This window comes from Zingiber officinale, unplaced genomic scaffold (assembly GCF_018446385.1).
Source record: "Zingiber officinale cultivar Zhangliang unplaced genomic scaffold, Zo_v1.1 ctg198, whole genome shotgun sequence".
Lineage (NCBI taxonomy): Eukaryota > Viridiplantae > Streptophyta > Magnoliopsida > Zingiberales > Zingiberaceae > Zingiber > Zingiber officinale.
The window spans coordinates 239,359-255,943 of record NW_024589881.1 but is presented as its reverse complement, the minus strand read 5'-3'; positions in this window follow the sequence as shown (position 1 = coordinate 255,943).

The following is a 16,585-nucleotide window of genomic DNA, read 5'->3' as shown; positions in this document are numbered from 1 at the left end:
GTTGTGATCTAACAAGTTTACTGAGTGTGCAGAATGTTTACTCAACCGGGAAAGACCTAGTTGGAGGCTAGGCAGGAGAAATCTTAGAAGATCGTGGAACCCAGGTGAAAGTCCAAGAAGGTCGAGGGGAGACGAAGCTTGGCAGTGTGATCGAGAGGTCTGAAGGACCGTAGATCAAAGGAAAAGTCCTGGGGAGCCGATCAAGGCTGAGTGAGAAGTCCAAACTAGATCTGGAGGATCAAAGTTTGGCAGGTAGGTTGAGGTAAGCAAACTGGAGGAGCGACAGTGAGGTCGGGTTCCCGGAGGGAACAACCTTAGGTCGCTGATCCAACTGAAGAAACCGGGAAGGTTTCCAAGTTGAGATCAAGAACAGTTCTACTGTTCTTTTATTACTCATGCATTATTATACTGTTATGCTAACATCTGTGTTGCAGGGTGTTTTTTGTTCTAACACTGTTTTGCAGGTCTAGGCGGATCGGTCGACCGAACCAGAGGACCGGTCGACCGAACCAAGTAAGATCAGCACAGAAGTCAGTCCAGATCAGAACTGAGCCAGAGTCCGGTCAAAGCTTGATCGGTCGACCGAGAAGTAAGATCGGTCGACCGAACCTGTTGACTCAGCAAGCCAGTTCATCAGCACCGAATCAGCATGCAAAGGAAAGAAGGGCTGATCGGTCGACCGAACAAGAGGATCGGTCGACCGATCCAATCAACATTTAATCAGCATTAAAGGGTGATCTCGGCAGATTTCAGCGAACAAGGAAAAACCTTGTTCGGTCGACTGATAAAAGGATTCGGTCGACCGAACCATTGAAGGCAAATTAAAGCACAATTACAAGCCAGCGTCAGATTGCCAGCTGGAGGTGATCGAAGCTGGTTCGGTCGACCAAACAGGGGATCGGTCGACCGAACCCTTAGTACTCCTATAAAACCAGGCTCGAAGACAGAGGCGGTAACAACTTTTCTGATCAACTCCTGTGCTCGTTTGCAATCTGTCCACGCTACAAGTCTTCGTCAAATTTGCAAGCGACTTCATCCGATTGACGACCGAGCTACGACTTAAATTCTGCAATTGTCGGTATAGCTTTATTTTTGTACTGTACTTTAATTCTGTAAGATAGTAGAAGTGTTACTATCTTACATATCTGTACTTGTACGATTCACTTCTTTCCGAAGAGTTCGGAAAGAAGGATTATAGTGTTTTGCCCATCAGTGCGGTCAAGGACCCCGAGCCCTCGAGTAGGAGTCGAGCTAGGCTCCGAACGAAGTAAACGATTGTGTCTCCTTTCTTATTTTTCGCTGCACGGTTCTGACTTAAAAAGAAAAGAATAGTTTTAAAAAGAAGCGATATTCACCCCTCCTCTATCGCGCTACTCGATCCTATCAATTGGTATTAGAGCCAAGTTAGCTCTGAAATTTCTTAACCGATTTTCTAAGCATCTTTAAAATCTTTTATTTTCTTCAAATTTCTTTAATATTTTTCATTATCTCTATTTTTTCAAGCACTACTAATCCCAAGACAAAAGTCTTGGAAATATTTTTTTAATCTGTGCTTTGTAAGGATGTCGAATTCATATCAAGAAGGCTATAGCACGGTCCGACCTCCACTATTCAAAGGAGAAAACTTTAGCTACTGGAAGAATAGGATGGAGTGTTTCCTGAAGTCAGACATCGAGCTCTGGTTCACAATCTTGAAAGGTTATACTCCTCCAACGAAGGACGGAACAACTCTAGAACCAGAAGAATGGACTCCACAAATGGTCAAAAAGGCACAACTAAATTACAAGGCGATCAACACCATTCAGTGTGGACTCACAATGGAGGAATTGAACCGAGTTGGTCCCTACGACAACGCCAAAGACTTGTGGGACTCACTAATCAAATTACACGAAGGAACCGACGACTCAAAGGTAAACAAACGAGATCTTCTTTTAAATAATTTACTTAATATAAAAATGTTTCTTAGAGAGACGACCTCGCAACTACACGCCCGACTGAAGGACATCCTCAACGGTCTTCACCTGATCGGACACGAACTCGAAAATCGCGACACGATAAGGTACGCTCTGAACGCCTTTCCGAGGAATGCTTTGTGGGCATCAATTGTAGATGCATACAAAGTTTCCAAAAATCTTTCAATTCTTAAGTTAGACGAATTGTTTTGCGAGTTGGAATTACACGAGCAATCTAACATGAGCCATGTCGAGAAAGGAGTTGCTTTGTATGCAGGTTCAAGCAAAGAGACAAAATCAAAAGTGAAGATCGAGTTTGAAAGCGAGTCAGACTCAGATTCAACAAACGAAGAAGAACTAGTCATCATGGTCCGAAGATTGTTGACTAAGAAAAAGTTCAGAAGAAATACCAAAAAGATTCCACCGAACCAGATCCAAAACAAATCAGAAATGATTTGTTATGGATGCAACAAAAAGGGGCATTTCAAAAATGAATGCCCAAATCGGAAAGAAGAACGACCCAAATCGACAAGACGGAAGAAGGCACTTCAAACGACTTGGGACGAAACCTCTTCCGACGAATCCGACACGGAGCAAACGAAGCACTCGAGTTACCTTGTATTTATGGCAAGGAACGAAGATTTCGAGTCCGAGTCCGAGTCCGATGAAGAATACGAGTCCGAGATCGACCTCGATTCTGAGAGAAGCCCCGGATTGTGAATATGGTAACGATTTATTCAAAGTCAAATTTACTTAAAGTAGTTAAATGTTTGTTTAAAAAATTAGCAAATTCGGAAAAATAAAATAACTTGTTACTTAAGGAAATAGACCACCTTAAGCAACAAGTTAGCTTGAGTGACTCGACTAACCAAGTTCAAGTCGGAACTTCTACTCAAGTTGAAAAACTTGAGGAAGAAAATTCCGATTTGAAAGGTCAAGTCGAGCGACTCAAGAAAACATTGGAAAGGTTCGAAATGGGATCCAAGTGTCTAAATATGGTACTTGGATCGCAACGAGCTGTGTACAACAAATCGGGGCTTGCTATAAACCGAACAAAACGAACAAATCATACATGTCTCTAATTAGTCAAAATGTTAGAAGTCAAGTCCAAGCATGGGTTCAAACAAAACAACTAACCAAACCAATTAAACCAAATTTCTACTTGGTTCCCAAAAGTTAAATTCATTACTTAGATAGACCTTATCTAAGCTATGACTCAGGGGGAGCAACTAGAAAAATAATCCAACCAACTTAACTAAACCAAACTCAATACTTAGGATTAGGATTATTAGAACAGTTAGATGAAAAAGGTTTACCAAACCTTATAACATAGCACCGGAATGGATTGGGATGATAGTACGTCAAGGAAACTCTGTCGAAGGCATGTCTAGGTTGAATATGGAATTCTACCTGGTGCACTAGACTTAGTGGATCTGACCGAAACTACCCCAGTCAAACATGGGCTAGTTAGACCAAAATTTAGTATTAAGTTTTTTGGGCGGGAACAGTTTGGAAAGTCTTCAGCAAGGAGTCTAATGATATCCAAGTAGGTTGTATGCCTCGCCGCTGAGCTGAAAGATTATCCTTATGAAGCCTGCTTGATTAACCCAAAGCTAAGTTTGAATCTAACATGGGTTCAATAATCTTTTTCAAATTCGATTAATTATCAAACGAAATTCAAACCGAGTTATTTTAAAACTAATTAAAAATTATTTTAAAACATTATTTAAACTTAATTAAAAATTATTTTAAAAAATTATTTAAACTTAATTAAAAATTATTTTAAACTTAATTAAAAATTATTTTAAAACTAATTAAAAATTATTTTAAAACATTATTTAAACTTAATTAAAAATTATTTTAAAACATTATTTAAACTTAATTAAAAATTATTTTAAAACATTATTTAAACTTAATTAAAAATTATTTTAAAACTAATTAAAACATTATTTAAACTTAATTTAAAACATTATTTAAACTAATTAAAAATTATTTTAAAACATTAGTTAAACTTAATTAAAAATTATTTAAAAATTAACTTTAAACTTAATGAATTAATCAAAACTTAAATTTGTAAACTTAAAGGAAAACTAAATTCAAAACTAATTGATTAATTAATTAATTAATCAATTCTCTGTAAAATGTATCTTGAAATCTCTAAACAAAAACATAAAATTCACAAAATAAATTTATTAATAATAAACTTCAAATTAATTAAAATCTAAATTAAAACTTATTAATCTAGTTAAACTTATAACTCTACAACTTGATCTATTTTTTAACCAAACTTTGGTTTAATCCTACATTGTGTAGGAATCCAAAGCTCTGGATAAATGGATCTTGGACAGTGGCTGCTCCAGACACATGACTGGGGATGAGCACAAATTCACCAACATTGAATTCAAAAATTTAGGGTCTGTTGCCTTTGGAAACAATGGCAAGTTAAAGGTAATTGGTACAGGTGAGATTCAATTACAGTCAAACATTTCAATTAAAAAGGTTTTACTTGTTGAACACGTTAATTATAATTTACTTAGTATAAGTCAACTTTGTGATTCAGGTTTTAAGGTTCAATTTTTGTCTTATGAATGCTTAATCAGTTATAATAACTCAACTAATCTTTTACTGAAAGGTTTTAGAGATAAAAATATATACTCTATTCATCTACCTAAAACAATCTCTAAATGTCTTCTAGCAAACAATGATGACACTTGGTTATGGCATAGAAGATTAGCTCATACTCACCTTAGAAATTTATTAAAATTAAGCACAAATGGTTTAGTTAAAGGTTTGCCAAAATTAGGAAATCCTTTAAATAAATTTTGTAATTCCTGTCAACAAGGTAAACAAATTAAATCAACTCATAAACTTACAAATCAAAATAGAACGAATAAAATACTTGAACTAATACATTTGGATTTATTTGATTCTCATGGAATAAAATCTATTAATGGAAATCTATATTGCTTAGTAATCATTGATGACTACTCTAGATATACCTGGGTAAAATTTTTATCTAATAAAAATGAAACCTTTGAAATTTTTAAGCATTTTTGTAAACAAATAGAAAATGATAGAGATATTAAAATAAAAAGAATAAGAAGTGATAATGGAGGTGAATTCAAAAATCATAATTTTAATAATTTTTGTTTAGAAAATGGTTATCACCATGAGTTTTCATGCCCTAAAACACCACAACAAAATGGCTTAGTAGAACGTAAGAATAGAACCTTACAAGAAGCTGCCCGAACCATGTTAAATGAATACAATACACCAAAATACTTTTGGGCTGAAGCTGTTAACACAGCTTGTTACGTTCAAAATCGAATCATAATTAATAAAGATCAAAATAAAACATCTTATGAAATTTATTTCAACAAAATTCCTAATATAAAATATTTTAAAGTTTTTGGTTGTAATGTTCATATTTTAAATCTTAAAGATCACTTAGGAAAATTCACTTCAAAAACTAACCCAGGAATTTTTCTAGGGTATTCATCTACAAGTAGGGCATATAGAGTTTATAATAAATCTACTTTAAAAATTGAGGAAACGAAAAATGTAACATTTAATGAAATTGATAACGTTTCTACTATTCAACCTCATTCAAATGGTAATCAAGAAGACGATGAAGAGTTACCCAACCTTAAAGAATCTGAAAATTCAAAATTATTAAAATCTAACCCTCACCATCCAGTCAATCAAATCATAGGAAATCCTGAATTAAGGGTTCAAACAAGATCTGCTTTTAGAAATTTAAGTCAAATAGCATTAATATCTAAAATTGAACCTAAAAATATAAATGATGCATTAATAGAACCTGACTGGGTAATTGCAATGCAAGAAGAATTAAACCAATTTGAACGAAATTAGGTTTGGGACTTAGTACCTCCACCAACAAAAAAATCGGTCATTGATACTAAATGGGTGTTTAGAAATAAATTAGATGATCAAGGTAATATTTTAAGAAATAAAGCTCGTTTAGTAGTGAAAGGGTTTAGTCAAGTCGAAGGACTTGATTACGACGAGACTTATGCCCCGGTGGCTAGACTTGAATCAATTAGAATGTTGCTAGCCTATGCTGCATTTAAAGGGTTCAAGTTGTACCAAATGGATGTTAAATCCGCTTTTCTAAATGGCTTTATTAAAGAGGAAGTTTACGTTAGTCAACCACCCGGTTTTGAAGATCTAGAAAATCCAACCTACGTATTTAAACTAAAAAAAAGCTTTATATGGATTAAAACAAGCACCTAGGGCTTGGTATGAACGTCTGTCTAGTTTTCTAAAATCCAAAGGTTTTAAAGAAGGCCAAATTGATCCTACACTTTTTCTTAAAATCTTTAATTCAGACATTTTTATCGCTCAGGTTTATGTAGACGATATTGTTTTTGGTTCAACCAATTCAAAATTTTTAAAAGAATTTGTGACCTTAATGGAAAATGAATTTGAAATGAGTTTAGTTGGTGAATTAAATTACTTTTTAGGTCTCCAAATTAAACAAACTAAAGATGGTAATTATGTACATCAAACTAAGTATACAAAAGAACTTCTTAAAAAATTTGGTATGGAAAAATGTAAAGGGCTTAAAACACCAATGGCAAGTAACCTAACCCTTGATAGTGATGAAAATGGTATACCTGTTGTATTACAGAAGCATGATAGGGAGTTTACTTTATCTGACTGCAAGCCGACCTGACATTTTATTTGCAATTAGTATGTGTGCCCGATATCAAACTTGTGCAAAAGAGACCCATCTTTCACTGGTTAAAAGAATTATTAAATATTTAAAAGGCACTATTAATGTAGGAATTTGGTACCCAAGAACCTCACATTTTGACTTAGTCGGATACTCAGATTCGGATTATGCTGGGTGTAAGTTAGATAGAAAGAGTACAAGTGGAGGTTGTCAACTATTAGGTTCATCTTTAGTTAGTTGGTTTAGTCGTAAACAACAATGTGTTGCCTTATCTACCACTGAAGCCGAATACATAGCAATGGGTGAATGTGTAGCCCAATTGTTATGGATGTCTCATACTTTAAAAGATTTTAATCTAGATTATAAAAATGTAAAAACCTACATTGATAATATAAGTTCTATAAATCTTACTAAAAATCCAGTACATCACTCTAGAACTAAACATATAGAGGTCAAGCATCACTTCATTAGAGATCATGTGTCTAATGGGAATATCAAACTTAATTATATTGAATCCAAATCTAACTTGGCAGATATTTTTACTAAACCTTTACCAGACACAGAATTTAGTAATCTAAGAAGGCAGTTAGGATTATGTTTTGTAGAATAGGTTCTTTGATTATGAAAATTACTATCTAGTCTATTTTTCAAATTTATTTTTGTAAAAATCCCCATTTCAAAATTTTTGTTTTCAAAATTCTTTAAATTTATTTTCTAGAATAGCCTAGGTCTTACCGTAGAATTGCATGATCCTATAGTTCTAGGAGTCAGCATCTCACAAGCACAGTAGGATCCCTTGATTGAAGACTTAGAATGGGTGAGATGCTTAGGACCTAGCCCTAGATTTAAGATGCTTATGTCAGTGCATCGCTATAAATCTGGGCTTTAAATAACATATATTGATCAATTTGAGTTGACTAGTAAGTAAAAACCTTGCTAGTTATAAATGCTTAAATTGACCAACCTGAGTCTATGACTACTATCCTATGGTAGTTAGCATTGTACAAAGGTTGGACATTTCAGCATAAGGATATCTTTTCCTTAGTTTTATTACCCATGCTTGGACTTTTAGGATAAATATCATTTTTAGGGGGAGTTATCTTTACAAAAAATATTTTTATACTTTATTAGTGCTTTCTTTACAAATTTTCTCAACTTAGTCAATTTAATTTTCCAAATTGTTTACTTCAACATCTTCTTCAAAAAATTTTTAAAATCTTTTTCAAAACATCTTTTTATAGTTTAATTTCAAAATTGTTTAAAAAATATATATATTATATTTTTAACTTAGTAGATATACTTACAAAACACTTTAGTAAAATTGTTTTCCTTAAAAAATATTTTTCAATTAATCTTTTTCAAGATTTATAACTTAGTAAAAATATTTTCATTATATTTTTTTACCTTAGTAAAATTATTTTACCTTAGTAAATTTTTGAATGGTTATTTTTACTAAGAGTTTTCTTTTTTAATTATTCTAACATTTAGTTTTCTAAATTTTTGTTTGTTCTGTCTTCCCCTATTTTTGATGTGTGTCAAAGGGGGAGAGATAGTGTATTCAGGGGGAGAGATAGTGTATTCAGGGGGAGAGGTTTATTTCAAGGGGAGAAATAAGAATTGAAATTGCTTGTTTACTTTTTGCATATTATTAACTTAACTTTGAACTGTGGTTGCCAAACATCAAAAAGGGGGAGATTGTTGGTGCAAGCTGCACCAGAATCAAACCTAAGTTTTGATGTTTTCAAAGGTTCAAGTTAAGTCTTGTTGTGATCTAACAAGTTTACTGAGTGTGCAGAATGTTTACTCAATCGGGAAAGACCTAGTTGGAGGCTAGGCAGGAGAAATCTTAGCAAATCATGGAACCCAAGTGAAAGTCCAAGAAGGTCGAGGGGAGACGAAGCTTGGCAGTGTGATCGAGAGGTCTGAAGGACAAAAGATCAAAGGAAAAGTCCTGGGGAGCCGATCAAGGCTGAGTGAGAAGTCCAAACTAGATCTGGAGGATCAAAGTTTGGCAGGTAGGTTGAGGTAAGCAAACTGGAGGAGCGACAGTGAGGTCGGGTTCCCGGAGGGAACAACCTTAGGTCGCTGATCCAACTGAAGAAACCGGGAAGATTTCCAAGTTGAGATCAAAAATAGTTCTACTGTTCTTTTATTACTCATGCATTATTATACTGTTATGCTAACATCTGTGTTGCAGGGTGTTTTTTGTTCTAACACTGTTTTGCAGGTCTAGGCGGATCGGTCGACCGAACCAGAGGACCGGTTGACCGAACCAAGTAAGATCAGCACAGAAGTCAGTCCAGATCAGAACTGAGCCAGAGTCCGGTTAAAGCTTGATCGGTCGACTGAAAAGTAAGATCGGTCGACCGAACCTGTTGACTCAGCAAGCCAGTTCATCAGCACCGAATCAGCAAGCAAAGGAAAGAAGGGCTGATCGGTCAACCGAACAAGAGGATCGATCGACCGATCCAATCAACATTTAATCAGCATTAAAGGGTGATCTCGGCAGATTTCAGTGAACAAGGAAAAACCTTGTTCGGTCGACCGATAAAAGGATTCGGTCGACCGAACCATTGAAGGAAAATTAAAGCACAATTACGAGCCAGCGTCAGATTGCCAGCTGGAGGTGATCGAAGCTGGTTCGGTCGACCGAACAAGGGATCGGTCGACCGAACCCTCAGTACTCCTATAAAACCAGGCTCGAAGACAGAGGCGGTAACAACTTTTCTGATCAACTCTTGTGCTCGTTTGCAATCTGTCCATGCTACAAGTCTTCGTCAAATTTGCAAGCGACTTCATCCGATTACCGACCGAGCTACGATTTAAATTCTGTAATTGTCGGTATAGCTTTATTTTTGTACTGCACTTTAATTCTGTAAGATAGTAGAAGTGTTACTATCTTACATATCTATACTTGTACGATTCACTTCTTTCCGAGGAGTTCGGAAAGAAGGATTATAGTGTTTTGCCCATCGGTGCGGTCAAGGACCGCGGGCCTTCGAGTAGGAGTCGAGCTAGGCTCCGAACGAAGTAAATGATTATGTCTCCTTTCTTATTTTCCGCTGCACGGTTCTGACTTAAAAAGAAAAGAATAGTTTTAAAAAGAAGCGATATTCACCCCCCCTCTATCGCGCTACTCGATCCTATCAGTTTCGTACAATTGATATTCCTCCTACTCCTCAAAATGTTTTCATGTTTTCCTATCCAAAGGTAGTAGAACCAGGTGTTTTTCTTTTCCAATCTTGGACTAAAATGGTCCTTTCTGATGATATGCCTTCTTCTCTTAAAGCTTGGAAATCTCACTTCTTTTTTATAAAGTTTCTGGGACTTATTCCTTGGTCCCATGCTTGGAAATCTTCGTTACCTCCTTTACCTGATATCAAGGAGTTTCATCTTCACCCGTCTTTTTCCCTTTATTGTGAAAAGTTACTGTGTCATCACCTTTCTATCACTAAATGGCTACGGAGTGATCTTCTATATCTGTTTGGTTTAACCCCAGTCAGATGCAAGATACACGGCTCCATAGGTAAAATTTTATTTCTTCTTCTATCAATTTTTACTAACTAAAATATTTTCTTCCATTTTGTGTAGTGGCTGGTTTTTATGCTGCTTTGATCGACGAAGAACTACGTCTGGAAGAGGCCGAACTTCATGCCAAAGAGCAAGAGCTTCTTGCTGTAATTAATCCTCCATCTTCAATTAAAGCTTCAGTTCCTCTGGTTGAAGCTTCTAGTTCTCAAGTAGCTCCTGAAGTTCCTGAGGTTCTTCCAGCAGGAACTTCTGCTGCCTCTTTGCCAATTGTTTCTTCATCAGTGGCTGTTGCTTCTCCACCAGCCACTTCCCTTCCTGTTATCAAGCTTACATCCCCTGTAAGCTCAGGAAAATCCCTTGCTGAGATTGTCCCTACCAAACGCCCGAGACGAAAACTCACCAGAGCTCCCCCTTCTAAAAGGAGACTCACTCTTCCTGCTGAGGAATCACCCTCAGAAGGTTTTGCTTCTGCTGTCCCTTCTTCTACTGAGCCCACTTTGGCTGATCTATATCCCTCCCTTCTTTTTTCTTCCTCTCCTTCTTCTAGCAACACTGCTCCTAGTAGTACTTCTTTTACTTTTCCTCTATCTGTTCCAGAATCTGGATCTTTACCTCCTTCCTCCTCTTCTTACTTAGTTTTCGCCCCCCCTTCTATCCCAACTTCCTCTTTTTCTAACACTTCCTCTTCTATCCCTGTTCTTCCTATACTGCTAGGAGGCTCTTTCACCACTGCTCGAGAGAAAATTCATCCTCTCTTTGGAGAGCTTCTCCCTCCCGAGATAATTGATCAATTCTCACATGAGGAAACCAAGGTATGTCTGCTATTGCTTATTTATTATTTATCCATGACTGTTTTATGACCCATTCTTATGTTCATAGCGATGGATAGCCAATATGGGTCTAGCTCGCCTAACACATAACTTGTATCATGAGAACGAGAAGTTGAAGTGACAAGTGGCTGAGCTATCTTTTGCCACCCTTTCAGAAAAGTCTAAGAAACAATATGAAACTCAGCTTGAGAGCCTTCAATCTCAATTTAAATCGGCCATAGACCTCAATATTGAATTATCTTCCAAATTAGAGAAGCAGCTCGTTGAGACTAACAAGCTGAAATCTGATTACGAGTCCACCTTGGCTGACAAACTCAAATCTCTACAGCTGAAGGATGAGGAAATAACTTCTTTAAACACTTATTTGAATACAGCTAAAACGGAGGCTTCCACAAAAGATGTCGAACTGAAGTCTTCTCAAATAGCTTTGGTGGAGTATAAAGCTGGTGAAGATGGTCGCTTTAAAGATCGGGCCACGACCCTAATCAGTTCTACTGAATTCAATAGACCTATTGTAAAATCTATTTTAGCAGCCTATACTGCCGGAGCTGAAGGAGTAGTAAAGCAACTGTGAGAAGAAGGATTCTTGTCTCGTGATCCTCCTCCTAACTTTTTGAACCGGCGCAAGCTTATTGATAACAGGTCTGCTGATCTATTTCCCCAGTTATCCATAGAGTAACCTTTTTACCTTAATTCTGATTATTGTAAGGTTAACTAATACCGATCATGACAACTCCTGTCAAAAACTAATTTCTATGAAGTTAAACTTCTTTGTATCTGTGGTTGAAAATTATTTATGTTAATGAATTTGTTTGACCATTTGGTTTACATTTTCATTTCACACTTTTATCTTTCGTATTTATATGTTTCAAACTTAATCAGACTTGTTCTTCTCATTTAGGGTGGTTTACTCCCTCCTTTCTGAATTTTATCCCCTTTTCATAATAGGCTTCTTCTCCTCATATTTTCCAATCTGTTACCATTTACATAAGAGCCTAATGTTTACTTAGTATATTATAACATCACCCATCTTTGACCAATTTATTGTAGCATTCATCGATCCTGATCGATTATCATGATATTCTCGATCTTGACCGGTTTATTATAACCGATTGATTTTACTATAGCATCACCAACCTCACCCTATCCATTATAACATTCTCAATCTCGATCGATCGATTATAACTGACCTATCACTAATCTTGCCCGGTCTATTATAACCGACCGATTTACTGTAGCATCACCAATCTCGCCCTGTCCATTATAACACTCTCAATCTCGACCAGTCTATTATAACCGACCGATCACCAATCTTGCCCGGTCTATTATAACCGACTGATTTATTGTAGCCTCACCGATCTCGCCCTGTTCATTATAACATTCTCAATCTCTACCGGTCTATTATAACCGACCGATTTACTATAGTATCACCAATCTCGCCTTGTCCATTATAACATTCTTAATCTCGACCAGTCTATTATAACCGACCGATTTACTGTAGCATCACCAATCTTGCCCGGTCTATTATAATCGACAGATCTACTATTATGTTTACAAATATCGTTTGGTATTTCATACGTAGCCGGATTTCGTCTGACCTGGTATACTTGTACAGGATTATTGTTTAATCAGATAGATAGTCTTAAGTTACCCACTTGACCTTATACCAGACCGATTTTCCTCATGCCTCTTTGATTCTTTTAGAATCAAATGCAGAGAGAAAGAAAAAACCTGTCGCATTTTTCCGAGGACGATTGCTAAGCTTACCTTCCTTTCCTTGGGATTCATCCTTCTTTTTGAATTTGATCCCATCCCTCGATGATGTCACCTCTTTTTATGGCAATTATGTCTTCGTATGTTCTTCTTTATTGAGTTTACACTTTTTCTCTTCCTACCCTTCTGCACAAATTATTATTGGCCTTTGGATTTCTCCTTTTTCTAGTTCTTCTTCTATTTCTGCTTAAGGGTTTTTGGTCTAAGGCACAGAGGAAGGCAAGGGTTTAACACGCTCTCTCCTCCCTGACTATTTCTCCTCCTTCCCCTGTTCGCCTTCCTTCTGCTATTCAACCATGGCCACTCCTTCCCCCGCGTGGTTCCTTTCGTGCGCTTCTGGCCTTATAGAGCCAGAGGAGGTGGAGTTAAAAGTGAACTATGGTTTTCCTTCCTATATAGTTCGCCGTACCTCTCAGGATAGTCCACATCTTCCTCCTTTAGGAAGTATATCGATCTTCTGGGCTCAAGCCTTACAAGGTTTCTGATTTCTTCTTCATCCTTTTTTTTTTGCTGATGTTAGTATTTATTTTGATATTCCTCTTAATCAGTTTATTGCTCAGTCTTTTTCTATCCTCGTGGGTTTTGTTGGGGTGTCTAAACTACTAGATTTTCCCTTATCCCCTCGTCTTTTTCACTACTTCTTCATTCCCCGCCAAGTAGATATTAGTGTCTTTAAATTTCAGTCTCGCCCTAAAACTATTTTGTTCAGCAGAATTCCTCCTCAAGAGGAATGGCGTCACAAAGTTTTCTTTATGCGTCTCCCTTCCTCTGCTCCTTTTCCTATTATCTGGATACACAATCTCCCCCCGGCTCCTAACACTGATAACTTTCTCACTGATCCTTCTGTCTTTCTTGCCTTATCCAAGCTAAAGGGGGCTAAATTTAGCTTACCAGCCTTAATTGTGGAGGGTTTAATGTTTCCCTTTGGAATAAGTTGCATCGACACCCCTTTGGATGTCTCTTTTGGTATGTCTAAACATTCTAGGTTGTGTTTATCAGCTATTTGTTAATTATTTTCTATAATGGTGCCCAATTCTTGTGTTTCAACTAATGCTCTTCTACCCGCTTTCATGTACAAGAATACAACTATGACCAAGTCATTTTTGAATAAACTTGGAGAACAATTACTGCAAGCTCGTCGAGCTAATCCTACCGCTTCTACTTTGGGTTTGTTGTCTAAAGAAGAACAAGGAACAGAAGCTATTGCTTCTATGGAAGAGGAAGAGGAACAACCTTTTATTACCATACTTAAGAAACCCAAGCTCACTGAGGAAGTTCCCTTTCGTGACACTTTTGGTACTTTTGTGCAGACTCCTATTGCTCCTTTACCTATTTCTTTTGAGAGAGGTAAGGCATCAATACTTCCTACCCACATTATTTCCAATCTTTCTCTTAGAATGATAAGACCGGGTCTACTTATTCCTTCCTCTTCTTCTATTGTTTCAGCTACTTCTGCTTCTCAGATGGCTACTACTACTTCAGCCTCCTCTCAACCTCTTTTCCTGGCCTTACCTCCTTTGGCTTCTGGACCCCGAGCTAGAAGAACACCTTGCAGGAGATCTTCTCCGAGTCCAGGACCATCAGCTATCCATGCTTCAACAATTGAATCAACTTTTATTGCTTTGCCACCTTCCATCCCCTCTAGTTCTTCCTCTGCATTCCTATTTCTACCACTTCTTCTTTCTCTTTTCCTTCTTCTTCCACCCGGCCTTCCTCACCTTCTGTCCCCCCACCTTTATTTAGACAGGCTATGGGTCTGCCCTCTCAACTGGGACAAGCCTCGGACCCTCCTAGTTATGGTTTTCTACAGTTACAAGGCCCGTTGACTGAGTCTTGGCAGCATATCCAAGAACTAATAAGGGGCACGAGTATTTCCAACCGTGTTGATAGTCATAGTCGTCAAGCTATTGTCGTAAGTATTTTTCATTATATATTATCATCGTATCATTATTTCTTGCTAACTGCATTATTGTTTTAGTTTCTTGCCTCAAGTCTTCATCTAGACCAACTAGTCATTGCTTTGGAAAGGGACAATAGCAGGTTAAAAGCTCAAGTAGAGGCACTGAAAACCAATCTTCCTCCTTCCCACATTGAGCTTACTCAATTACGAGAGAAGATAGTCTCACAAACTCAACAAATAGAGGCTATGAAAAAGGAACTGCAGCATGAGCAACAGTCATTGAAAAACAAAGAGCTTGAAAGAAAAACCCTAGAGTTGTGAGTGGATCGGTTAAATTCCAGCCTTCAGGTGGAAACTGCTTTGAAAGACAAAGCCATCTCAGATATTTCCCATAAAAACGTTGTCTTAGAGAAAGTGGAGAGGTTTCGTAATGTCTTTCTTTCTGAGCAAGCTCAAGATTCAGCCTCAAGAGATTTTTCTATTTTACAAGAGCAAGAACAGAGAAAGGCTCAGGATACCGAGATATCCTCACTCCAGAAGGAGATAGAGCAGATTAAGTCAGAAAGAGATGCTTTCAAAACCCAAGCTGCTAAACTACAAACCAAATTTCAAAGTTATAAGGAGCAGGAGGAGGATCAATGGGAGGATAGACGCTTAGCCTATCTAAGATCTCCGCAATTTAACAACGAATATGTCCATCATATGATAGGGACTTTGATTCATAGTGTGACAAGGGTTATTCAGCAATTGAGGGAAGGTGATTATCTGTCCAAGAACCCCCCCCTCTTTATTCATAAACCGCATAATTAATCAAGAATTACCTGAGAATTTGACAAGCAATTTTGAGTAAGCCTGACTATGTATTCATAAAAGACTGATAGTCAAATACTTGCATTTCTTGTAAAAAATTTGTACTTGCTTGTTTTCTCCACCGCTGTTATTTTATTGCTGCTTCCTCTAACATGATTCCAAGAGCCAAGAATAAGTATTATCATGTTTAAGAACTCTTCCTTTGATGGTATCTTAATTGATCATATGGCTCTGGACAATAAAAATTTTCATAGACTCCTCCACCTAGCGTGCTCATACCATCCTGAGTAATTTTGGATAAAGAACTTCATATGATAGTGACTTCTGATCGAGTGTGCAATCCCGATTGCTTTAGCTAAAGAAGCTCCATATAATTGCAACTTTGAGTTTCGAATCCCGGGCGAGAATGTAATCCCGAGTGATTATTATAAAGGAAGTCAGATAACTATAGATTTCGGATGAGTGTGTAATCCTAAACAATAATATACGACAAAACACAAGATTTTCATAAGCCTGGGTGGGAGTGTAATTTTGACAGGGAATGTAATTTTGAAGGATTATATACATGAAGAATTCCCTTTAAACTTTGAATCCAGGTTGGGAGTGTAATATCGAGTGATCTTTATAAAGAAATCTAGATAATTTTGAATCAAGGCTAGGCATATAATCCTGAACGATTTAATATGAAGAATTTCATCAACCTTTGAATTTTTGATCGGGCGTGTAATCCCGATCGATTTAATATGAAGAATTTCATCAACCTTTGAATTTTCGGTCGGGCATGTAATCCCGATTGATTTAATATGAAGAATTTTATCAACCTTTGAATTTTCGGTCGGGCGTGTAATTCCGATCGATTTAATATGAAGAATTTCATCAACCTTTAGTCGGGTGTATAATCCCGATCGATTTGAGTCAATAGAGTCCTGTGGTCTATCATATTTTGCTAAGGTGCTCAATCCTGCATGACTTTTCTAATGAGAGTTTAAAATCCCCGGATCTTCCAGAGAAGACCCGTCCGGGTTACTTCAAGTGATTTCTCGATCAACTATGTTTATGATAGTTTAAAGTCTCTGATTCCTCTGATGAAGAC